The sequence below is a fragment of the Sinohyriopsis cumingii genome, chromosome 15 (assembly GCF_028554795.1).
Source record: "Sinohyriopsis cumingii isolate HCF-2022 chromosome 15, ASM2855479v2, whole genome shotgun sequence".
NCBI lineage: Eukaryota > Metazoa > Mollusca > Bivalvia > Unionida > Unionidae > Sinohyriopsis > Sinohyriopsis cumingii.
The window spans coordinates 20,251,119-20,276,986 of NC_142975.1; the positions used below are offsets into that span (position 1 = coordinate 20,251,119).

The 25,868-nt window shown below is 35.3% G+C and overlaps 1 protein-coding gene across 2 annotated transcripts in view; it reads left to right on the forward strand.

Moving 5' to 3' along the window:
* LOC149781380 (uncharacterized) overlaps positions 1-19,584 on the forward strand; it is a 38,345-nt gene extending 18,761 nt beyond the window's left edge. For both annotated transcript variants that reach the window (XM_089935469.1, XM_089935468.1), the window contains exons 8-10: positions 13,906-13,941; positions 16,980-17,073; positions 19,419-19,584. The gene's annotated coding sequence lies outside the window, so the exon portion shown is untranslated. The remainder of the gene's footprint in view (positions 1-13,905; positions 13,942-16,979; positions 17,074-19,418) is intronic.
* Positions 19,585-25,868: the final 6,284 nt, after the last annotated feature.

Here is a 25,868-nt window from a genome sequence, read left to right on the forward strand (position 1 = left end):
CACTGAGCTATGGAGGACACATGGTACTAATTCAATTCCAATAGTAAACATATGGAAACACCATCATATTCAAAATTCAATAACTTAAAATATCTGGGTGCTGATGATGAAACCTATAATTCTCCATGCACATCTAACCCTGGTGCAAGCTTATGTGTGGAAAACACCATACGACCCGCTGCATTTTGTTTACATACATGTGCATGAAACACATGTTATTGATTCTGCACCAAATGAATCAGGTGCTACTTTCATTATTGAGTACTCCTGAGTCAAGCTTGTAAGAATGCTAAAATTGCATCAGTAGAAATTTGTCTGTTTTTTTTAAATTACATATAGGATAAGCTCTCAAAAGATATTTTTACTAAAATTTTAATTTTCATTATTAACCAATTATGGACCACCAAACCCGTAAAACTCCATTATTTCTTCACCCATTTCTAGACTGGTTCACAGTTCTTCCGTATAATTAGTACCGTGTGTCCTGGAAAGCGCATGGTAAATAGTTTCCACGTAATAAAGAAATTCTCAAATATAGCAGCAACTGACATTGTAGGAAGAGTTTTCGCAAGCATGGGAATGTTGGGGTGTCTCTTTGGTCTTGATCCAATCAGGGTCAATATCATCGTGTCTCTGGTTTCACTCGTGGTTAAACCGCTGTCAGTAGTGCATACTCATGATTAAAAGATTAGTTGTTTTTATCCATTCTACATTTTATATGGGTGCGGTAGGTAGTGTTGTAAGTAGTTACATTTCCAAGTGTCAGAAAAAGCATCAGTATAAATTTAGCAGAAAATTGGGTAATTACAATGTTGTTGGGCATTTAAGTCCTACATGTAAGACCTCGACGCTGATATTTGTCTTGTGGAGTCAAAGTCTTACAGCCTAACTAATGGTGCTGTGTAGCGTGTTTTGATGTCGACTAACAGCGTTATGAAAGTAAAATTTTCAGGAATATTTCACACAACTGACAACTAAAATAACGACGCTTTTCTACAAAGTTAAGTCATAATGTTTTAGTCAGACTATATTTACTCTGATGTCTTTTCTGTAATAAATTTAAATTCTCACAAAAGACTTGGACCTGTTTTAAAGTTTTGTTGGCCTACATTTCATTTGGCTTGAAAGCGATGAAAGACGGGAATGCCAAAAATCGGGTTAAGTGGAAATATTATTCTTTAACAAAACAAATAAAAATATATTAGCCTATTGGAACTGTAAGCAACAGTTTGTTTCATTCAAGAAACATATCCCAACATGAACCTACTTGAACTTTGGCATACCTTGACTAGAGTTGCATTGTAACAAATTCAAATATATGTCAACGGAACGTGAAAATGCGTCCATTTGCTAGTGTCATTTTCATTCCACCAGGATAAAGACAGTACAGTAAGTATACTAATTACACATAAATTGGTGGAAGAGTGTCGATACAGGCTCCCAGGTGTGTGAGATGTTCTTGAAACTGATTACTCACTCCGATGTTGACATCGGAACATGCTATTATTTGGATAGTAAGACATAGCACTAAAACAAAAACGTGCTATGTCTTACATTGTAGGACTATCAGGCATTTCTGTGCACTTAAGGTTTCCATCACCAATATTGAAGCAAAACACATACCGAATTTGACCAATTGATGAAAATAAAATATTGCAATGCATTTGAAAAGAGGCAATTGACACCAGAATATTCTGCAGGGCTTGAATTTAACACAAATTTCTTTGTAGCCAGAAGGACTAGTGTACTGAGAAATTTACTAGTCCTGCCAAATATTTACTAATCCTGTCCACAAAACATGTCATTTTCATTCAAGGTTTGGTTTTTTTCGGGAGGCTGTACACCTTCTATAAAACGCCACATTTTGTATGTCTTATAAGGCAGGAATTGTGCCTCGTTTTGAAATACGAGATGTTACAGTATAGCTGACGTGAATTATTTAAGGGAAGAAAAGGAATGGCACTGTGTCCTTTATATAAGAAAGTCCGAGCAAGAAAAACGTTTCCAATCATGTGCCTCTGCTACCACCTCCCCAAATTAAATGGCCTCTCCCTAATAAAGACTTGACTTCAGCGGATGTTCTGCAGGATCAAAGCAGTGGCTATTGTAAACACTGTTATAAAATATTGACATCAAAAGATATGTTAGTTTCAGCTTGGAAAATGTGTGTTCCTATCAAACGAAGCCATCTGACTGCGCGTTGTATTTAACAGCTCCAATTACGGTCTCATCGTTAATAGTGTAATTTGGTAATTATTCCTAATTAATCGGACCTCAATGTATTGTTGAAATTAATAATAAGCGGGAAAATTTTCAAATCTTAGATGCCCCATGCTGAGAGATTTTAATTTCGAACAAATGTATGGCATTCTGCTTGGATATCTCCACATGTATTCAATTATTTGTTCATTCTTGTATGGGAAAAAATATAAAAACTATTCTTATTATCGTAGAAAAAGTAGTTGTATGGAAGTGATGTGCCACTAATGTAATCATAATAAATTGATCTAATTCTTATAAATATTTTGATGCAAACGTAAAATATGCAGTTTCCCGTTTGTGACTGTTGGATCGTTTGGCTAGCAAGCACAAAAGAAACAAAAACCCAACCTTAAACAAACATACATGCATGCAAACTAATTTCTTTGAATAGTTGATGCCATGTTCTTTTGTGTGGTAAAACGCTTTGTAGTTTGTTAATGTGGTCGCGTGAATAAAGTGTGATACCAGGTATTTTTCATTTAATTCGCTATCAGATTAATTAGGATCAATTACCAAACTTCCGTAGTTAATGATGGGATCATAATTGGCGCAGTTAAGCGAAATGCACAAAATCAGATGGCTTCTTATTATAGAAACACATTTCCGAGGCAGAAAATTACTTCATCTTCTCATGCTAATATTTTATGACTGTGTTTACAATGGCCTCTGTGTTGATTCTACAGAACATCTGCTGAAGTCAAGTCTTTATTATGGAACGGCGTAAACAAACACTGTTCATAAACAAAACTTTCTAGCCCATCTGGCTAATAACATTATGAAAGTTACTAGTCTGACAGGAAATCTATTAGCCTCGGGCTAGCAGACTACCGCTAATTTTGAGCCCTGTTCTGTTCAAAATAATATTAATTTTGGACACACTGCATACCACACCCATGTTTTATTTACTCACATTATGTCGGCCTATTCTGCGCATAGCTTTGAAAAGATGTGAAATACATTACATGTACTTCGGGCTGTGTCTGTCAGCATTTCAGTCGAGTAATTGGTCAGGTTTATAGCTGGTTTTACAAACTTCAACGTAACAATGGTAATAATTGGCTAAAGATATTAGGCAAACTAAATTGATCATGTACAAAAATTATTAAAGTTCAGCATTTTATTAAAAAATAAACCATTATGCTGAAGAGAACCAACAATGAATAGGATAAAACTGTGTGGGACAACTTCTTGCAAGATTGGAAACTTGTATTAAAATGCAGTATTGTTTTAAGGTATACATTTCCATTTTTTTTATAATGTATTTTCTGATTCTAAAAGGTACATAGTAAATAGGATTATATGGGTTACAAGTTCAAGACAGTCGTGGAGTGAGTCTTCATGTTGACATTTAGAAATCATATTTTCATATGCAATTAGGGTAGAAATTGGGATATTTTTGTACACTTTATAAATATAACTTTCTTAATAAAAGGACGATCGTTCTTTCTTGATATTCGGACAAAAACAACACGTGATCCAGTGTTTTCAAGAATCGTTCAGAATTACCTGTTGCGCAGAATTGGCTGACATGGTGGTACTAATTTTGTGTCCTTAAGCAAGGATATTTTTAATATGAAGGGGAGTCAGTAATTTACATGAATAATTTATTTGCTTATTGTCCAGTTTTCAAATTGCCCTCATGCAGAATCTAGTAAACTCTGCATTTATATAAGGGCTATTGGTAATATGAATTGAATTTTAAGGTGGGTGGGTGTGGTCTAAATGTCACAAGAGCTCGTATTGTTGCTTACAATTTACCCATTGTACATGTACTATATAATAACTACAAGGGAGGACACTTCTCTCCTTTCTCGGGCAAACTATATAAGAATAAACAGCGAAAGTTCAAGCTACATTTCATGTAGCACAATAAATTAGGTACCGATGTTTGGCTCAGGCATTCAGCTTTGTATGTGTATTTGAAGTTTGGCTTACTATCATACCTTTAAGGAATGCGAGACAATTTTCCCACACTAATGTTTGACATGGCCATAATCTGGCCTGCGTAATATGCAAGTGAAATCCTGCTAAGTTTATGAATTGGTGACTGACAGTAGAATGCAATTCCACTGTAGTATGTTCCACACACCATCACCAATTGATCTATCGCCACTTGTCAGTCACGCAGATCAATTAACCAGTCAGCGAGAGTAAATTTGACACACCTCAAGGCATTGATACTGCCATTTTCCTCCGACGAGCTTCTTGTGTCAATAATGAATTGTTTATGATAAGTATTTACAAATTTCCAATGATTTGTTGATTTCTCTGTTGATAACAGTGTTAAGCAGTCAATGGGAACTGTGTAATCCTGACAGTCAAGATGCAGATCGTCTTAATTTAGCAATTAGATTTATTCCTTTCCTGAAACTTTGATGGATAAAGACGTGGTTGTGTGTATGATCAGTTGAATATAAACACAATTGATGGCAATTACACTATGTTTGCATAAAAGTATGAAGAAAAGCATGTCCCATCAATAGCTTGAAGAACAAGAAGAAATGTAAATTTAAAAATGTATGTAAAAATAAATGCTTATAGAATATGGCTGGGTAACCCCTTAAGTTTGAGTCGTTTTATTTTTCTTGTATAGGAAGCACTCAGCCCCAGAAAGTATTATTTTAAAGTTTAAAAATTTACACATGAATGTTGACTTGTGCCAAAAATAATGATTCACTATCTCAATCTTTCAGACACTTGAGCCACTCTACTTTCTCACTGGGCTGAAAGAGGGTTGGGGTACACAAATGTAATTAACAGTAAAGAAATGCAAAGACAGTGTATTCTGATAATTATCTTATGATGTAATTAGCATGCATTTACATGTTTACATCAACAGACATCATTAATCAAAATTCCATCTGACAAAATAGAAGGACTTGACAATTATTATGTATTACAGTATATTTCTAAACAGTATTTATGATTTTGTCATTAATTTGTAAGTTACTTTCAAGGCAGCATAAACTTAAGCCAGATAAAATTAATAAGGATAAGATTATATACTAAATACATTAGCATCTTTTGGAGTGAATTTCCTTTGATGTAAGTTCTCAAGCAGCTTTATTTACTGAAATAAAATATGTAGGTTGTTACTATTTGGACTTGAACTATAAATATCATCTACTGCAGTATAATTTATGTTACTTTGTAATTTTACTTTTTTAAGAAAAATACCAATGACTTTTAATAAACATATCACTTAAACTGAAACATATTTCTTTGCCAAATACTGCATGTTTGTCGGAGATTAATGTGTCATCATGTCACGTTTTGGTAGGCAGAGCAATCTATCATCTCGTGTAAGGTCAGTTACTTTGAGTACTTGTCTAAACCAGCTCAGATGCACAAATCAATTTTAGTCCTTTTTTAAAAATTGCCTATTTACTTATCCTGGGGGAAAAAGTGATAGGGTTGTTAAAAAAAAACAGGAATGGACATCAAACAGAAAAACATTTTTGTTTTTTACTTAAGATTTTTTTTTCTTCACCTATATGACATACAATTCAGTGCATGGATTTATTATATAAATCATGGATTAAAAATGTTCATCATTAAGGATTTCATTATAATTTGTCAGTTTATTTGTACATATTCAACACAATAATACAAATGTATTCTGAATGATCTTTGTTTTTATTTGTCCTATCTATATGTCTATCAAATTTGACTTGTTTGTTTTTCCCTCAGTGCAGCTCCCTCTCTCTGACCACATGACACCATTGCAGATGGATATGACTTCCAAAAATACACCTGAATATATGGGAAGGTCATAGAAAAATTCTCTTTGCATCGGGGGGTGGGTTGGGGGTTTGATCTATAGTTGAATCAACTTATAAGTTAGTATATTTGGTACATGTGAGTTTGAATATTCAAAACATACATTTAAAGTGTGTTTTCATCAATGATATTCTCAAAACAAAAACTATTTACAATTGGATGAATTACTTTAGAAACAAATGATAACTTCTGGATATGGGGAATCAATATCTTGTTGGGTGTGTTAAGTTAGCTATTAAAACCCATGCTTGTGAATGTGCAAGAGTTTGTTTTGTGAGTGCAATCAGGGGTGATCAAATCCCATATTCCAACGTCCCAAACTATTCGTTTTCAAAGTCAAAGAAAATGGTCCAAAGTGCTGTCCGGGACAAGTATTTTCTTCCCATTTCATCACAAGTTGGGCAAGCACAAAATTTGTGATACTTTAATTAGAGCATTTTGAATTATTGAGTCTAACCTCTACATTTATTCGTTTATATCCTGTGATACTACAATAATAGGTCATTGAGAGCTATCCTTGTGTGCAGGTTCTATTACAGCTTGACTGCAAATTGGACTCAGATTATCTGCCAGTACAAAATTTCAAACAAAACAAACCTGGTATGATTACTTGATTAATAATAATAATGAGGACTTTGTATAGCACCTAATCTTTAGAAGCTCTAAGTGCTTTACAACATTAGACAACACCTATAAGATAAGAAACAATAATATTATTACAAAAACAAACAACATGAAATTAGAAAAACATTAAAAAATAAAAAACATGCTGAGAATCTTTCAGGTAGGAAACATTATTAGGTCTTTAAGTTTGTTCTTGCAGTCGAAATATGTGAGTTATGAGAGCCTTCTTGAATGTGATCACTGTGTCTAAGTTCAGTGGGCAATTCATTCCACGTTGCTGGGTCCTGGTATGCCAAAGAACACTGTCCATATGACTTTGTTTTCATAGTGGGAATAATGAGTATACGATTGTCAGAAGAGGAGCATAAGTATCTTGCTGGTGTGTACACATGGGTGAGGTCAGATAGGTATGTTGAACTAGAGTCCGACAGTGAAATGTAGCACAGAGAACAAATTTTTTGTGTTTGATTCTGGATCGAATGGATAGCCAGTGTAGTGTACAGATCAGTGGGAAGGTGTGCTCTGATCGTGGTACTCTAAGTATGATCCGAGCAGCTGTGTTTTGAACTTTCTGAAGTTTCTGGAGTAGATATTGAGATGAACCGGACAGAATTGACTTACAATAGTCCAGTCTTGAAAGTACTAATGAACACACCTGTGTTTTAGTGGCATCAACTGAAAGATATTTGCGAATTGAGCTGATGCGTCTTAGCTCAATATATGCAACCTTGCATATGTTCATGACATGTTGGTGCAATGTGAGAGTACTGTCCAGAGTAACACCTAGGTTTTGTACTGATTGTGTGAATTTAATGTTGGCGTTGCTGATATTTATTGTTTGAGGTAAAGGATGCGAATGAGAAAGTCTTTTTGTTGTGATCAGAATAGCCTCAGTTTTATCATCATTCATCTGCAGCTTGTTACAAGTCATCCATGATTTCACATCAGAAATGCACCTCTCTACACCTTGGATGGTAGCATCAACTTATGTTGAGTGGCTACATTTGTATATTTGGGTGTCATCAGCGTACAATTGGTGACACACTGGATGATGATCTTTGACACTTGAGAGCGACTGAGTGTACAGAATGAAGAGAACAGGTCCAAGAACAGACCCCTGTGGAACACCACAACATAGATCAACTGGGCTGGAGTGTATTCCATTTGCAGATACAATTTGTGTCCTGTTGACCAAGTAGGACTTGAACCACAGTAAGGCTGTATCATGAATGCCAAATACATGCTGGAGACACGGAAGTAATATATCATGGTCTATTGTGTCAAATGCTGCAGACAAATCAAGGAGTGAGAGGACTGTAATCTTTCCGCGATCCAACGCAGAGAGAATGTCATTAACTACTTTTAGAAGAGTACTTTCAGTAGTGTGGCAAGGGCGATATGCAGATTGTACATTGCTAAAAAGATTGTTTGAATTTAGATGAGATACAAGCTGGGATAGAACAACCTTTTCTAAGATTTTTTTATATGAATGGGAGATTAGAAACTGGGCGGTAGTTCTTTAAATCATTATGGTCTAGTGTTGGTTTCTTCAGCAGAGGCTTTACAATGGCAGATTTGAAAAATGATGGGAATTCCTCGGATGAGAGAAAGGTATTAATAACATCAGTTAGTGAAGGCAATACTGGTTCTAAGCACTCAAGCAGCAGTGATGTTGGAATTGGATCAAGTTCACATGACTTTGGTGCACTCTTCATCAGGACTGTATGTACGAAATCCATAGAGACCGGTTCAAATGCTGCTAATGGTTGCCGCTCAAATTCTGTATCCCAACTGTATGGTGACGACGAGTCAATTGAAATTGTGGTGTCCAGCTTATCTCTAATGGTTTGTACTTTGTCATAGAAGAAATTTGCAAACATGTCCGGAAGGTCGACTGGAGAGAAGGTAGTTGGAAGCGGTGTTGATTTGTTCCTTGACATTAGCTTGTTAGTAATCTCGAAGAGCTCTTTGCAGCTGGAACTTTCCATGATCTTAGTAGTGTAGTGGGCTGATTTCGCTGCATGGACTATATTTGTGACATTCTTCTTAGCGACTTCATAGATTTGCTTATGAATAGTGAGTCTGGTGGAAAGCCAGAGCCTCTCAGCTTTACGGCGGTCTCTTTTAGCAGTGCGAAGCTGGTCCCTAACACTGCTATACCATGGAGAACACGTTTGAATTGATACTCTGCACTTGGTAGCTGGGACATGTTTGTCAAGTAATGAACGCACAGTTATCGAGTTGTTCTGCGGTAGGAGGTAAGCAAGTTGTTAGGTTAGCTTGGATGTCGTGCATTAGTTTGGTTTTATTTATCATACGGAGGTTTCTCTTAGTAGCAGATAAAGATGGAGGGTTAGGGACTGATACGTCAAGATGGCATATAATGCAGAGGTGATCTGATGCAAGGTCATGGGATACCAGGGAGGATCGTAAAATGTTATCATCAGGTCTATGAAGAATCCAGTCCAAAATGTGACCATGTTTATGGGTGGGTTGGTTAACTGACTGTTTGAGGTTGAAAACATTAATATAATCTATGAGTTTTGATGTATTTGAGTTTCCGGGACAGTCAAAGTGACAGTTGAAATCTCCAAGAATAATCAGGTTGCCACCTATCGAATTTCCTTAGTCCAGGAGATTCGGAAACTGCTCAAAAAAGAGAGAGTCAGCCAGCTTATTTTTTCTACTAGGAGGAGGGCGGTATAGGCAGAAAAAATGGACTGACCTTTGCTCCAGTGTGAGTGTGGTTTGGACTAGTTCAAACGATGTGTGGTCGAAACTGAATGTTGTGGTATAGTTAAGATGTTTTATCATGGAGTTCTTTGTGATGACAGCAATTTCTGCGAGAATTACGGGGGAACGATTTGATGGAGTAACCAGTGGGTGTTAGATCCGCACACTTGGGCTCATTGCCTGATGTTTTTAGCCATGTTTCTGTCACGAAAAAGATGTCAACATTTTGGTCGTTGATAAAATTAACTATTTCTGTGCGCTTTTCCGGCGATCCTACTGACTGGGCATTGAATAAGGCAATGTGCAGAGGTATTTCTTGGATAGTTGACACAAAGGTTGACGAATTAATTGGGATTTGAATTAGGTTATCTAAATTAACGGTCGAATTTTTTTAAATGGTTGTGCCGAAATAAGGGAGATAACTGGAATTCTTCCTGTTCTACGCCGGCCAGCTTTGAAACAACGTTTCTTTTTTCGCTTCTGTTTACATTTAGGTAATGATAATTGTAGTCCCAGTTTGTTTAGTCTAGAGCACAATGTAGTGTGGAGAGCCAATGAGTGAACATTTAAAGCAATTAATGAGGGTCCATCGTAGCATAAACGGGTTGACTGGCGAGTATCACATGATGGCAGTTTGTTCAAAAACAGTGGAGCAAGACAGCTGAAAAAAAAGTCTAATTATTCTCGTTTCCAAAACAAGGAGATGAAGAAACACATACGAATTTAACAGCCAATACATAATGAACACAATCACGAAGATGAAAACAGGCAACAAGGACAAATATCATGAAAACGGCACTAAAAAACGAACAGCTGCTTCAAGCCGGTTAAGCGATAGCGGCCATCTTGTTTATATTCAGTGCTAGTGTTTTATATGTCTTGTGCTTCCTCAACATAGATATGACATGGTAGATCACTCTTTGATTTAAATTGACTGAGTCAGTAAAATAAAAAAGTTATTTAAAGGTATTTGATTGAGATAATTGTCTGTACCCTTTAGGAACTGATTGTTTTTATAGTGATGAGTACTTAATTTATTTTAATTGATCTTCTAGAGGATTACTTTTAAATGTGCATTGTTGTGTTGGATGTTATTTTGTTAATTAAGGAGAAGTCAGTGTTTGGATTTAAACAGCAAGAAAATATATCTTATTTAGTAGTTGGCATATGAGGTGATATTTTTTAATTCTAAAATTAGTTTGCTTTATTATTTTCACAAAGTATTTTATCTGGAAATTCAGAGCAGGAAAATTCATGTAAAATTAGATAATAAAATGTAAGGATGCCATCCAGTCTTGAGGTAACAATTTCTCCAAGGAGACCTAATCCAGACTCTGGCAGCAAAAGCAAAATATCATATATGTAACAACTAAGAGATTGAGAAATTTCAGCCACATCGGGCTGATAATTATCCATGGCTTGAATTCACTGGCTCTGAAGGAAAGATGTTTTGCAGCTATATATTACAAACAATATCTGGCATTGTTTGGAAATTCAGCAGGTGTATTTGACAATGGAACTGACAAATTCATGATATAATCAAGCAACTCTTGGGACTGTTTTGAACCTCATAAAGCCAGCACAACACTTTAATTGCATGACATTTGATGTGCAGAAAATCCCTGTTAGTTAGAGTTTCTAACATTATACTTTGAAAGGCCATTTTAAATTTAAATAACAAAGAGCATTCTTTAGCACAGTCTACATCCAAACCCAGAACAATGACAAACTTGATACTGAATATAAGAACAGACTTTGGGCAAGAACCTCTGCCATCACTTGATAAAGTCTTGAGAGAAAAAGTTTGGGAAAGTCTTAAGTTTGAGTAAATTTATGCTGATGAGAGTACAGATGCAACCATATAGGAGCAACAATTAGTTATCTCAAGGTACCCTGACGATAAAAAGTTAAGCCATTGGAAGAAATAAATATGTTGTACATTGTTTTTGTGTTTTGTGATTAAGCCTCCATCTTCAAATTTAGGCACTAGACTGAAATTTTGGACAAGTGAAAATGGGGATGGTGGGTGAAAAAGAAATTTGATGAGCCATTGTAATAGATATGAACACCTGCTAAGCAATATTCAACCCATTTTGCCTGGGACTTGACACTGACTACTTGGCTGGTTTGCAGGAGCATCAGAAAAGCCACAAACTACTGTCACTACATGTAGGTGTTGCAGGAGGTCACAGGTTTGAACCCCAGCCGAGTGATACCATAGACTTATAAAAATGCTACTAGCAGCTGCCTCGCTTGGCACTCAGCATTAACAGGTTAGTTTTAGGACTGGTTGGCCTGGTGTCAGGATAATGTGATTGGGTGGGGACATCATGCAACTTGTCTGGTATGATTCCCAGTGCTATAAATCACAATAGACTGTCACAATGCAGACATTGTAGTGATATTGCTGAAACACTGTTAAAGCTTCATTAAAATTCCAAAGCATGCACACACAAACACACACATATAGGTGTAGATCTAAAAAAAAAACATTACAGGGTGAAGTTATTTTTGCTTTCCTAATAGAAAAAAGCAAAACTTTACATTTTTGGGTTACTAAGTTACCCACATAGCCTGGTAGCATGACCCCAGAGTATGTATTGTATTTATGTCAGTAATTTCTGTCACCAGCTCAGGGTGTGCAACATTTGTTTTATGATGATTCTGAATAATGGATACAGCACCTCACTAAAAGTATAACATTTTCAGCTCCCAGCTAAACCCAAGTTGGTTTGTCTACAAAGATCAGAAATTGCTGAATCCGATTCAGATAGGCCCATAGTAAGATTTCCCAAAAGAAAGATCATAAGAAACAAAGGATTGCTTCAATAGTGAATGAAAGATTTCATTTGCATGGTTTGATATTGGTGAATCAGGAGGTAAATCTTCCATATTGCTAGTTTTCTTTAGATCTACTAAGCTTACAGGGGGTGATATGACGAAGTGGAGTCGGTGGCGTTATAGTTTCTATTTTTATCATAGTAATCATGGTAGTAGTGATCATTGTCGTAATATTTTCTGGACCATGTGACAAGGAACATGGAATGAAAATTGCAAGTTACACATGATTTGCTTTATATTTACACAAATTTACTCACAGCAAAAAAAAAAGAACAGTTTTATTAATAAAGGATAACTCCAGTGGGTTTTGCTTTGTGAAATGTGTATATTTGAACTATTTCTCCAATAATAATGAAGTCGTTTGTAATTGGAATGTATTTCATTATAAGTGATGCTATTTTTTTATTATTAAATTGCTGCATTAATAGGTGTCATCTTTTTATTTGAATAAAATCTACTCTCAGTGTGCCAATTTTTCAATCTTCATAATTTCCACAGCTGAATTTAAAACCACGTTTTGTGTTTGACATTTGGAATAAATATACATAACTTGGATTATTTTTTTTTTCATTCATAGACAAATTAGTTTTGATATTAAATCATTGAATAACTTGGGAACATGGATCAGGAATGCTATATAAACATGTGTACATCATTTTAATTTAACCTTTATGTGTTTTGAAAACATGTCGTTTCCTGGTGAAATAACTGATGTGCATGCATCTGTCATGTTTGATAAATGTTTTATCAATGAAAAGTCAGGAAACATTCTAGTAACCCATGTGGACTGACTTTTCTCCATTTCATAAATTTTATTTGACTTGCGTGCAAAATTGGCCAACTCAGTTTTCATAATGATATTTTTCTGTTTAGTTTTAATCACTTGCGTATTATGATGCAGTCACAAAATGAGCAGTCTTCCCATTAACATTTTTAAAGTTGGACCAGATTTTGCATACAAGGCTTGTGTTTCATCCAGGCCATTCTGTGATTGTGCATGCAATTCCATGCCATTTTATTTTCTGTGACAGACTGCTTTTTTGCAACAGGCTGCTTTTTACCTTGTGCTAGACCTTTTTTATTTTCATTACAAAGAACTAAATAAAATTCTTTGTAAATATCGACCGTATCGTCTCAGTTTGTTTTTTTATATTATTGTAAGTAGCAATATATAGTGCGCAAAGTTCAAGAAGGTCAGTGTCAATTAACAGCACATGGTGATGCATTTATAAGGTAACTTTGTAATTTTCTGCTGGTAACACTGTGCACTCAGCAGAGAACATGTTGGCACTCATTGAAGTAGATATGATTACAGAAGTATTAATTGTCCATGTAGCCATTCATCCGAGATTTTAAAATTAACTGTCGGAGTAATTAATTCTGGAAAGAGCTGTTTTTAGCACATGTTTTATTACAGGTTTTGATAGTTGTCATTTGGTAATTGATGACGTTTATGTTTATTTAGATTCTCCAAATTAATGATTAAGATTTTTTTCCTTCAATCTGCCAAAAAACCCTACCGGTTCATGTCCTTTATACACACATTGTAAGAGTGTTATAGTGGAATATTAAAGTACTGAGATTGATTACTGTGCAAAGTTAGTAATCTCAGAGAGAAATAATATGTTATTAACATGCTTCTCAGTAACTCATTTTCTTTTTCAGTTACGAAGAAGTCCGCAGTACAATCAAGTGACTCTGGTATGTTTTCATAAATAGGAGTTTATTACATTGTACTGCATCTTTGGCTGATAATGGTCTAAATTATACAGAGATGCTAAAATGATTAAGTAATAGTTTATAATATAGATACCAAAGTAATTAAATTATAGTCTTTATTTAAATATTGCAAATATTAGAGCATCCACCACTGCTTGCAAGAGTGGAAGGTTTAATTGGTGCTGTTAAGTCAGCACTTTCTTTAGCTCACCATATGAAGTAGAAAAGAGCTATTCTAAAACCATCAGTGTTGTTATCCTCACCAGTGAAAGCATATATAGTTACAGCCTCAGTGATAAATAACTATTTCTTCCTGCATCCTTGGCATTAGTTTAGAATTTCGTAGGACCTCTTCCCTCCATGCAGCTGGTTAAGAGGGCTAACTTGGTACCTGTACAATAGTTGCATAGTTTTTATTAATTTTGCCCAACTCAAGTATTTTGTACACTTTTATACAGACCTTTACCTAGAGACATGAACATGGTGACATTATGAATTTCGACAAGCTCTATGACCTTTTCACCAAAGGAGGTCTCTATAACCCAAGTTCAATTTTATTGACTTTGCTTAAAGATCGTGCGTGATATTTATTTCTCAAGCTTCATGCATGCCATGATCAAGCTAGATGATGGTATGCATCCATGGATAAAAATTAATGCTTATTTCAGTATGATTTTGGCAATGGACCTCTAAAACCCCAGCCGTCACTAAACTTTAGTGCAGTAAAAATACTGCTAGTTACTTTCATAATGGTTGAAAAGTAGTTCTGAATCATAATTTCCTTTAATGGTTACCCGGGTAATTGATAATGTTTGTTTTGTCAATTCACAGTTTGCATGGGCAGTAAAGGTCATGGAGAATCGTTAGTAGACCAGGGTTTGTTCCCACGTTACCTTGAAAAGTGCTTGAATTTCGATTCATCCTTGAAAAGTAGTTTAAAATAAACCTCGGTCCTTGAAAAATATAAAATTAATCGATAAATGAATTTACGAAAGTTTCTTTTCATACCGTTTACATCATGTAATGGAAAAAAACCTGTTTGCTATTGGGTGGTTTACAACATATGACTAATCAGATATTTATATTTGCGTGCAGACCTGATAAAATGCATTAAAAGTGTGTGAATCTTTTTCAACGATCATTCTTCATCGATTCTTGTTCTGTGGCAGCAGTACATCTTTGTATTTTAAATCATGGTTAATCATCTGTTCAGACTCTTGGAAACAAAAAGATAATGAAAAATATACACAAAAATGGTCACAATTTGTCCTTATTGTACGTCCAAGCTTCTGATTGTCGGTGTACGATCTAAACTTCAGAAGTCTTCTGGAAGTCTATTAATGGCATTTTGGGCATCGCGACCAAACTTTGGGCGCAGGTTACGGCTGTATGCCTGTTAACAGAAAGGCTGCTTTCTACCCAATGTACCACATCTATGTGGAAATGTACCTGTAAAATTTCGACAAGTGATCATGTGAAAGCAGATATAAAAAAATTAGACATGGCGACACTTGGCATACTTTCGCAGCATATGATTTTAAGATGCTGCAAGAATGCATCATATGCATTGAAGTTAATCCAGAAATCAATTTGTCCGCTGCAGACAACTTCAAGTATACATAAATTATGCAAATCACTAATATACAAGGATGGCTGATATGTTTTCGTGAAGTGTGTCAGAGAGAGAAGGTGGGCTTTGGCAATGTCCATAAAATCAGATCACTACCAAATAATCAGGAAGCTGCATTCACACCCGCCAAAGGATAAACCCTGTATGTGGCATTGAGAATAAGGAAGATTTATCTGGATATTTTTCTGTGAGAGCTTACTCACATCACAAAAGCAAAAGATTTTGACTATATTACTTTGTCTACTTTCTATCCTTCCATTGTATTTTGTTCTTCGTATGATGATTTGTGACTGTCATACAAGCAGACTCTGATCTTCCATAGTTTTACTTGTAGTGTAGTTGGAGTTAAGAATTTAAAGAACCGTGAACCCAGTATACCGTATTTGCTATGTAAACTATAGTTTTTTGTTTGTTTGTTCTTCATATAAAGATCTAAATTCATTTGTTTTTCTTAGAAATATAGTGTTGTTATTCTCCTAAGATTTGCTGTTTTTTAATTCTCTGTTATAAAGTCTCAAGCCTATTGTACAATTATTAAGAAGCCCCTTGTCAGGAAATTACAATATTCTCACCAATCCTTTAAATGCCCATTGATAAATATACATAAAGTGTAATGGGCATCGAGGTCCATGAACAAATTGGATAAGTCCTTGAATTTTGTCACATCAAAAAGGTGTAAAAACCCTGTAGATAAACACCTCATTTCAGTTTGATAATCATTTATTTTTCAGTTAGGTTATTGAATGTCATTGCATTTATGAGATTTAGCTTACAAATAGAACATGATGAAAATTTTGAGTCATTTACTTCATGTTTTGTGGGGAATGGATGTACAGTTTGATGAGTTAGCTGTACTGGCATTATCAGTATCCATGGAATGTAATCAGACATTATGCATCATGTCCCTTTTACAAGATGTAATTAACTTGTGTGCATTCTTTTATTTCACGACAAGTTTAGGCTAAGTAAGGATGGTTCTAATATTAATGAACAGTCATCGCAAAAGTTGGTTACAAAACAAAATACTTTGTATGTTTCTCTGTTTTGAGTGATTTGGAGCTGCAAAAAAACTAAAGGTTAGAGTTGATGATGACAATGTAACTTGACAGTAATCACAGTTTCTCAGATTTTCTCAGAAAAAGACAAGACAAAAATTGGACTTTGTTATTTCATTTGTTTGTGCCAACCTAGAATCCTCATGTGTGCTTATATTTGGAGGGGAAGGGTTGTTCTTGTTGTTGTTGTTGTAGGGTTTAACACCATTTTTGCAAGGGAGGGCAAGTGCACTTTACCACATCTGACATTTGACATTACATGCATTCGTTTTAGGTTGTAATTCTAAAGTAATTATATAATCAAAAAGTTATAAATTGTATCTGTATATTTTCAGAATCACCGTGCACCACAAGAAGAGGCCAGATTTTGGATTGAATGTGGTCTTGATCCAGATGGGTTCTTTCTAAAATATATATCAGATTACATTGGTAATTTCATTTATATTTTGAGGCATCTTTCTTTGTAACATTTGACAACCCCATGGAACATATAGGTGTAACTTAGCTGCCTGAGGTTATCAATATAAAACTTATAATATTCTCATTCTATGTCCATAAATTCATAGAAGTTCACATATAATAGTATCATTTAAGGACTTGGCTTTTTTTCCAAGTGAATGTTTTTAAAGGAATTTTCATGTTGGGTACTTTTACTATTACACTTTATTAACTCTAGATTAGTCAATGCATTTAGTAACTGTTTTCTTAGTTTCCACCCTAGTTTATCCATTACGTTTTCGTTTTCAATCTATTCGGGGTTTTTTCTCCCTTTTTTATTTCTACTACAATGGTAAAGAATATTTGGCCCGTTTATTAGGTAGCTTCAAATTCAAAAGTTCTTAAAGACCTTGGAGCAGATACATTAATAAAAAAACATGTAAGATTGCTGTCTTAGAAATATCTTAGGGAGAAGACAAGATATTGTAGTTATTCCTTGCAAGATTAGAGAAAGAAAAATGCAGTGGAGAGCTAGACAAGTGGTCTGTCTGCATAATACATATATACCAAAAACACAAAAGAAAATATTGAATTGCATTCAGAATTACAAAATACACAAAATTTGATTTTAAACTTTTGTTTATTTAAAAATTGTCAGCATATTTATTCAGCCATGAGCAAAATAATTTTGTTACAGTGCATTTGATAACTATAAATTGTATAATGTGAACAAGTTCCAGTACAAATTATACATGAAATTGTAACTGAGAATGTTCACTCCATTTAGTCTTGGTGATAAAGCTGTTTGATTCATCTTTAGGGCAATTGATACATATTTTGATTATGACTCATGGAAATTAATTTTTATCTCTAGTGGTCAGACCAGGAGAGCTAATGAAATGTTCTGTTGTCCATCATTTGTCTCTTAGCACATACATGTTGCTTCTCATAAACTTCTTGGTAGATTGCCATGAAACTTTACAGGCTAATTCCATCCCATAATCTAGTTGGTCCTAAAATAAAATAATGCTTCTCAGACATCCAGAATTGCTGCCACAGTGGCTATCTTGAGAATCTTGTTATCACTGGTCATGCTTGGGTGGTTGTATCAAGATGTTTTTTTTCTAACAAACTTTATATGATGTCTAGTTGGTCCAAATGGAAAGTATGCTGATGTTCAGCATAACTGTAGTAGCAGCCATCTTGAAAATCTTGTCACTACTTCTCCAGAACTGAAGATTGACATGGAGTTTTCACTGCACGAAGTGTTCACTGAAAAACTTATTACATCTGGTTGGTCCTATATAAAAATGGTAAACATTTGGCATCCAAAATGGCCATCACAGCAGCCACCTTTAAAATCTTGCTATTCAGTGTTCCCAAACTAACAGAAATATGGATAAAGTTGGGGAAAATTTATGGGATTTTCAGCCATGACTTGATGACAATTATGTAATTGAGTCTAAACTGAACTGATCATGAGTTAAATGTATTGAGTTCTGACCAGAATATTTAGTGGTTGCAGTATGGATTATTAAGGTGATTGCCATAAACCTATATGTTTAGTCAATCCAAACTCTCTGGAATAGATATATCTTGCAGACTGGTTAGTCCATTGACTAACTCCATATCTGTATTATTTTTAAGTGGAAGGTATGAAGACCAGTCTAACATTACAATAAGCCAACTTGTCAGCAACACATGATCTCAGAGATTAACAAGATATATTATACAGCTTATCATCAACAGTCTCTGTTTTGATATAAAAAATTATTGAAAATTTCTTCTCAAAAAGTTTATTATTTGGTAGTTAGTAGAGGGAATGCTGTGTTAAACATTATTTTAAATATTAACCTTGACCACAGGTCACATTTGCAGTGAATGTTTCTAGAAAATATTGCTAAATTTGTAGAAATATACCAACTTGCTTGGTGGACCAAAATGACAATGCACCAGTTGATGACCTCATTTTTGCTGACCAATATGTATTCAGTTTGGTGAGTTTTGCTTATATATTAAATTACTGGGATTATCATCAAGTCCGGTGATAACATTGGTAAATGGGTAATCCAAGTTTACTACAGTCAAGTGATATTTACCACAGTCAAGTATTTGTGTGAAGCAGATTCAAGAGGCAGAGATCTAGTCATTACAGATATTATTATACCTAGATAACTGACTACTTCCATCCCTGACCCTTAATATGTTATGATATACAGTTTCTACTGAAAATTTTGTCACAGCTGAATTTAAATTGGTTCAAGGAAATATAACAATTTTAGTGAAAAAGTTTCCTAAAGTATTTTCTAGAACCTCAATATTTTGAATTCTTCCAGTTTTAGGCTATAGGGTACTGGCAGGAAGAAAATTTAACAAAGGAGATTTCCTTTTGCATTACTGTGGCACACTGTTGAGAAGGAATGAAGTAAAAGACTTGGAACAAAAGCATGCCAAGGCAGGGGAGGGTTGTTGTATGTTTTATTTTTCATTCAAGGAAAAGAGTTACTGGTGAGTACAGAAAAAGAAAACTTAGGATTTAAAGTAATATTATTCACAAACTCCTATTTGTTTGTATCCCCCCACCAATTTTAAAAATGAAGAGCTTCAGAATTTAGCCATTTCATTCATCAGTTTATAAGTTTGAAGCAGTTGTTGCCAGAGGATGACCCACAATGTCATCTTGCTCACATTTCAAACCAAATGATAGCTGCTGATGAGAACATAACCGACTGCTCACTGTTCTTTTCTGATTTCTAGAACTACCGTATTTACCGCATATGTTGGGACACCGTATTTGTTGGGACACCATAAATTAATTTTAAAAGTAATTTTTTGTGCACTGTATGTTCTGGGACACATCGTTTTTTTTAGTCGTAAGTTGTGGGACACCTTTTAAATCATTCAAAAATTACATGTCGGAAGATTCACTCCAACTGAAATTTTATTTTTTAAATATAAAACTGTACTTGAGATAAAACTCTTTAATCCACTGCAGCAGCATCTCATCAACACAACCCTTCTCCTGCACACGTACGGTCTATTATTTTGGTACTTGAATACTTTTTTAACTTTCTCATACCGTGAAAAATTGCTAGAGGCAACACACCACCTGAAGTGGAAACTGCAAGAACAAAAGGAAGATTTTTTTCAAATCTGCACCAGTCTTGCTAATTCTCACACTTTTGATGCCCATCTTATTGTCAGTCCATCCAGGAATGCGATCAAAGTGCACTAGAGTTTCATCCATGTTAATGATCATATTGTCGGCAAAATGACCTGTTTCTCTTCTGGCCTTCACGAATTCATCACGTGATTTTATTTTCTCCAAATCTTCTGGATGATGCTGGGTCATCGATGTTCGCGTACGAAGCACTATATTGTGCAACTTTAAAACTGTTCCATTGTTTAACTTTATTGTTAAACTTTTTGTGAATACTGTTGAAAAGGAACCAAAGTTAGCTTCCATATCTCGGCCGTCTTTGTATATCCAAAGCTAAAAAAATAAATTGGCACACTTAAAAGAATCCAGTAGTCGGCATCTGAGGTCAGCTTGCTTTGCAATAAAATAACCTTTGTATTGATATCCTTTAAAAAAATTTGGCTTCCGAGTCCAAAGTCGGCTTCCAACGTCGGCTTGCTTTGTAATAAAAATAACCTTTGTCTTTGATGTCCTGTCGGTAAGTTCAAAGAAGTTTACTGCTGGCTGCCAGTTGTGTTTATTTACCACCAGGGCTTATATGTGCTTGGCATCTTTAGTAATAATTAATACAAAGGTGCACTGATGTCTGCGGGTAAATATTAATGATACTTTTGTAACCCTTGCTGGCGAAAAGATTGTCACTTGCACTCAAAGTGAATGTGTTTTCAAATAATGATTTTTATTTGCGAGATACTGGCATACAGTATAGTTCTCTTCTGGCCTTAACGAATTCATCACATGATTTTATTTTCTCCAAATATTCTGGGTGACGCTGGGTCATCGACATCTGTGCACAAAGCACTATATTGTGTCACTTTAAAATTTGTTCCATTGTTTCAATTTATTTTCAAAATTCCCATGAATACAGTTGTAAAGGAACCCAAGTATGCTTCCATATCTCGGCCGTCTTTGTATATTCAAAAAAAAAAAAAAAAAATCGGCTCACTTCACAGAATCCATAGTCAACTTCCGATGTCAGCTTGCTTTGCAATAAAATAACCTTTGTGTTGATATCCTTTACAAAATAAAGTAACCGAGGTTGGCATCTGAGATCGCCTGCTTTGTAATAAAAATAACCTTTTATCTTTGATGTCCTGTCGGTAGGTTCAAAGAAGGAGTTAACTGCTTGCTGCCAGTCGTGTTTATTCACCACCTGGGCTTCTATGTGCTTGGTATAGTAAGGATAATTATGTAACCCTAGCTGGTGAAAAGATTGTCACTTGCACTCAAGTGAATGTGTTTTCAGATGATGATTTTTATTTGCCGAGATATTGTCATACAGTAGACCTGGATATAATTCAATCTTGATTATTTTGCACCCAACACCGTGTCATGCGTGAATGGCGTCTTCAAGATATCAGTTGACTATTTCCCTTTTGTATGCGATTTTGTTGGCTCCAGTTTTCAGTTGGATAACACTGGACAACAAATTTTTACAAAAGTCATGTTACTGAAATAAAATTAGTCAATTCTTATCAATTTTTATGTGCTGAACACGAATATGACAGTCAAATTGCAAAATTGGCTCTAGTTTTTTTGTAATCTGCAAGAAATTAATGTTTACATAACGAAATGCATTCCAATAGTAAAAGGTCAACTGTAATAGCCTACCTATAAAAAATCAAGTCATTGACTACATCTTAGATTTCTTCGCCTGTCTCTTGTACAGCTGTTCGGGAGCATCTCTGAGGAGTGTCCAGCAGTAGTCAGCCAGCATTGTAGTGGACCATTTTCCCTGGTATCTTTGTTCCATTGTTGCGATATCTTGATGAAAACGTTCGCCGTGTTCATCACTAACAATACCACAGTTGCTAGGAAAGAAATCCAAATGGGAATGAAGGAAGTGAATCTTTAGAGACATATTGCAGCCAAGTTTCTTATACTTCATCAACATGTCTTCTACTAGTTCCTTATAGTTTTCTGCCCTAACATTTCCGAGGAAGTTTGTAGAAACTAGGCGAAAAGCATTCCATGCTTGTTTCGCGTCACCTTCCAGCAAGTTGTTGAACCGGTCATCTTTGAAAAGCTCTCGAATCTGAGGACCCACAAAAACTCCCTCTTTAATCTTTGCTTCGCTGAGTCGAGGGAATTTTTCATGCAGGTATCGGAATGCTGGCAAAGTCCGGTCAATGGCTTTCACGAAGTTCTTCATCAAACCTAGTTTGATGTGAAGGGGTGGTAGCAAGATTTTCTGAGCCTCAATCAGAGCTGGGTGTTGGATATTCTTCTCTCCAATGGCTACATTCTGCCTGTGAGTCCATTCCTTCCTCATGTAGTGCATTTCCCTTGCTCGGCTATCCCACTCGCATAAGAAACACATGTATTTTGTATATCCTTGCTGCAGTCCCATTAAAAGGGCAACTACCTTCAAATCACCACAGAGGTGCCAGCTGTACTTGTTATACTCAATGGAATTCAGTAGCTGCCTTAAGTTATCGTATGTCTCTTTCATGTGGACAGCATACGCTACTGGAATAGATGGAAGAATGTTTCCATTGTGCAAAAGCACAGCCTTGAGACTCAGTTTCGAAGAGTCCACAAATAGTCTCCATTCTTGTGGGTCATGAGTGATTTTTAAAGCATTCATGAGGCCCTCAATATCGGAACAGAATATCAGATTACTTTCCTTTCTGAAGAAAGGCTCCAATTGCTGGTGGCGCTTTCGATATGCAGTAATTGTGACATCTTCTTCTAGAAGATTCCATTGTTGGAGTCTTGATCCTAGCAATTCTGCCTTGTTCTTTGATAAGTCCAAATCACGAATCAGGTCATTTAGTTCTTCCTGTGTTATTCTGTGTGGGGTTGATGATGCACCACAGTGAAAATCTGGATCACTGCATGCTGATGGACCAGGAGAAGAACAGGTCGACTCACCTTTGTCTTCGTCAGATGAATCAAGAGAATATTCTGCTGGAGGTTCTGGAATAGGAAGTCCCTCACCATGTGGAACTGGTCTCAATGCAGACGGAATGTTTGGGTAGACTATTCTCGACTTCTTTCGCTTCGTTATTCCGCCGGAAAGAGGAGGAACCAAGCAGAAGTAACAGTCATTTAGGTGGTTGCTTGGCTCTCTCCACACCATTGGGACTGCAAACGGCATTGATGACCTTTTGCAATTCAACCACTGTGAAAGCTGTGTTGTACATGTAGCACAGCATATATGCGGAGCCCAAGGCTTGTCTTGGTCACCAACCTTGCATCCGAAGTAAAGATGATATGCCTTCTTCACTTGAGAATTGATACTTTTCTTCTGGTTGGCAAATGTCACTTCCCCACAAATATAGCAAAAATTGTCCGCGGTATTAACACACTTTCGAGGCATTACTGTTCTTTATTGTACGTAAATGGATAAAATAATAAGTTTTATGTAACAGTAGCTTGAACTGTCTCGCACAACGTCTAAAATATTTTAAATGCTGAACCTATCTGATTGGGCTTTATATAGTACACTGCTTTCGTCAGCTTCTGCAGCCGCCTGGCATTAGTATAATAGGCCTACACATGTATAGTACACTGCTGACGTCAACTTACTTCAGCAGCCGCATGGCATTAGTATTGCATTGCATCAGAAAATGATGCAATCAACTGTGGATGATGTGAGCATGATGGTATTATGCAATGTTACATCATTATTCCGGATGTTGCTGCAGTCCTACTGGAGAAATTTACACAGTGAAACATAGAAAATGAGGTATATGAATATCTTCAAAACGAGAGCCAATACAAATTTTTCACGGTTATATTCGTGTTCGGCACACCAAAATACTACAGATTAGGGCCTTTTCAAGTCAGTAATGATTTCACTGTTGACCAGTGTAACATGTTCAAACCTTTCAGCACAACCACACACAGTTGTTTCTCAGTGTTCATGTCAAGGAACAACATGGTGTGTGGTATCGGACATAATTGATACACGCTACAGTATGGAAGCCTATGCTACTTATACGGATTTCGTGGAAATGTTTTATTCTTTAATGCTCATGTTGAAAAAAGGAATAGATAACAACACAAGGTTAGTTTCTTTCTTTTTATTATCAGTTAAGCGTTTTATTTATCTATTTTATTGCGACGTGCAGTGGAGTGGGGGGGGGGGAGAGCACAAGTGCAATACAAATTTATTTTGTTTCTTAAGTCTTGGGACATATGACCAAAGTGAAGAAATGTTTCACCATAAGTTCTGGGACAGGAAAAAAAATAATTATTTTATCGTGTCCCAATATATGCGGTAAATACGGTATCCATTTTCAATATGACTGTTTTCTGCATCCAATATTTGCAATTTTTAGTTGTAATATTAATTTGAAAACATTGAATAAATCAACTTACAAAGTCCTGCTTCTGGCAGTTTTTAAAATCCAAATTATGTTTTATCTCCACTGTAACCTATTAATTTTGTTATAAAAAGTTAACTAGTTACAGTTTCATTTGTGATATTTCATTTGTAGATACATGTATATGCAGCTAAGTTTACACCTGGTTCATATTTATTTACCTCAAACATTTAATGAACAGTCAGCCTTGAGCAAGAAACATCTATGTAATTTTTGAAATGGTGTGATAAAGTGTTTTAGTCAACTTCAGATTCATTAAGATTTTAACTTATCTGGGGAAACATTTATTTTCATACTATTGTCATGCTAATATGTGTCAATAAAAACTGATTGGCCATGTTACGAAAACTAAAACATGACAAGTTGTTAGAAGGATATCAGCAAATAACAGATGAAACATAGACATATGGACATATTTTTTGTACAGATTGGTTGTAAGTGGAAATATTGCCAAAAATTTGTAACTGAAAATACAATGGTTGTGCCATGGAGCACTGTAGATATCTGTAAATATGTCCACATTTTAAAGACTACATGCTAATCAGCATATCTGACAGCCAAGTAACATGCATTATTGCCGAAACATGATATATTTCACTTTTGGAAATTATGCACATTTCCTTGCATAAATATTTACATAGAGATTTACAGATCATTTGCAGTACAAGACTGGAAAATGAAGAACAGAAGAGTGTGAGTGTTAAACTTGAATCTTGTGCTTTAGTCACAATCATGCTTATGTTTTGTTTTTTTTTCAAAGTCATTTGTGTTGCAACACATTTAAGAAATCAGTAAACCATTTCTTCATTAGCATTGATGCCACGGAACACAACAGGATGGTGAGAATGGTAAATGATGCAACCAAATCCAAGATAAACAGCAACATGGAAGTTGTTAGTCTTAATGACATACTTTATCTCTGTCTTTTTTCAATAAGAGAGATTGAAGAAGGAGAGGAAATATTGTATGATTATGGTGAGAAAAATATGCATTGGAGAAAAAAGGTAAGTTGAAGAAAAAAAAATTTGTATTCTGTGTCAGTGAATGGCCTTTTTATAAAGTTTTGACAAAATTTTCTAAATAGGTTTGTGATATCAAGATCTTCAATGTGTAAAATTATTTTTGGTAAAGTGATCCACAGTGAAAACACATGAGCAGGCGAGATATAATATGCCCACCTGGGTCTCAGTTTGATTAAAAACAATTTTAAATACTTTGTTTATATATATTATTAAATAAAACAATACTCTAAATAT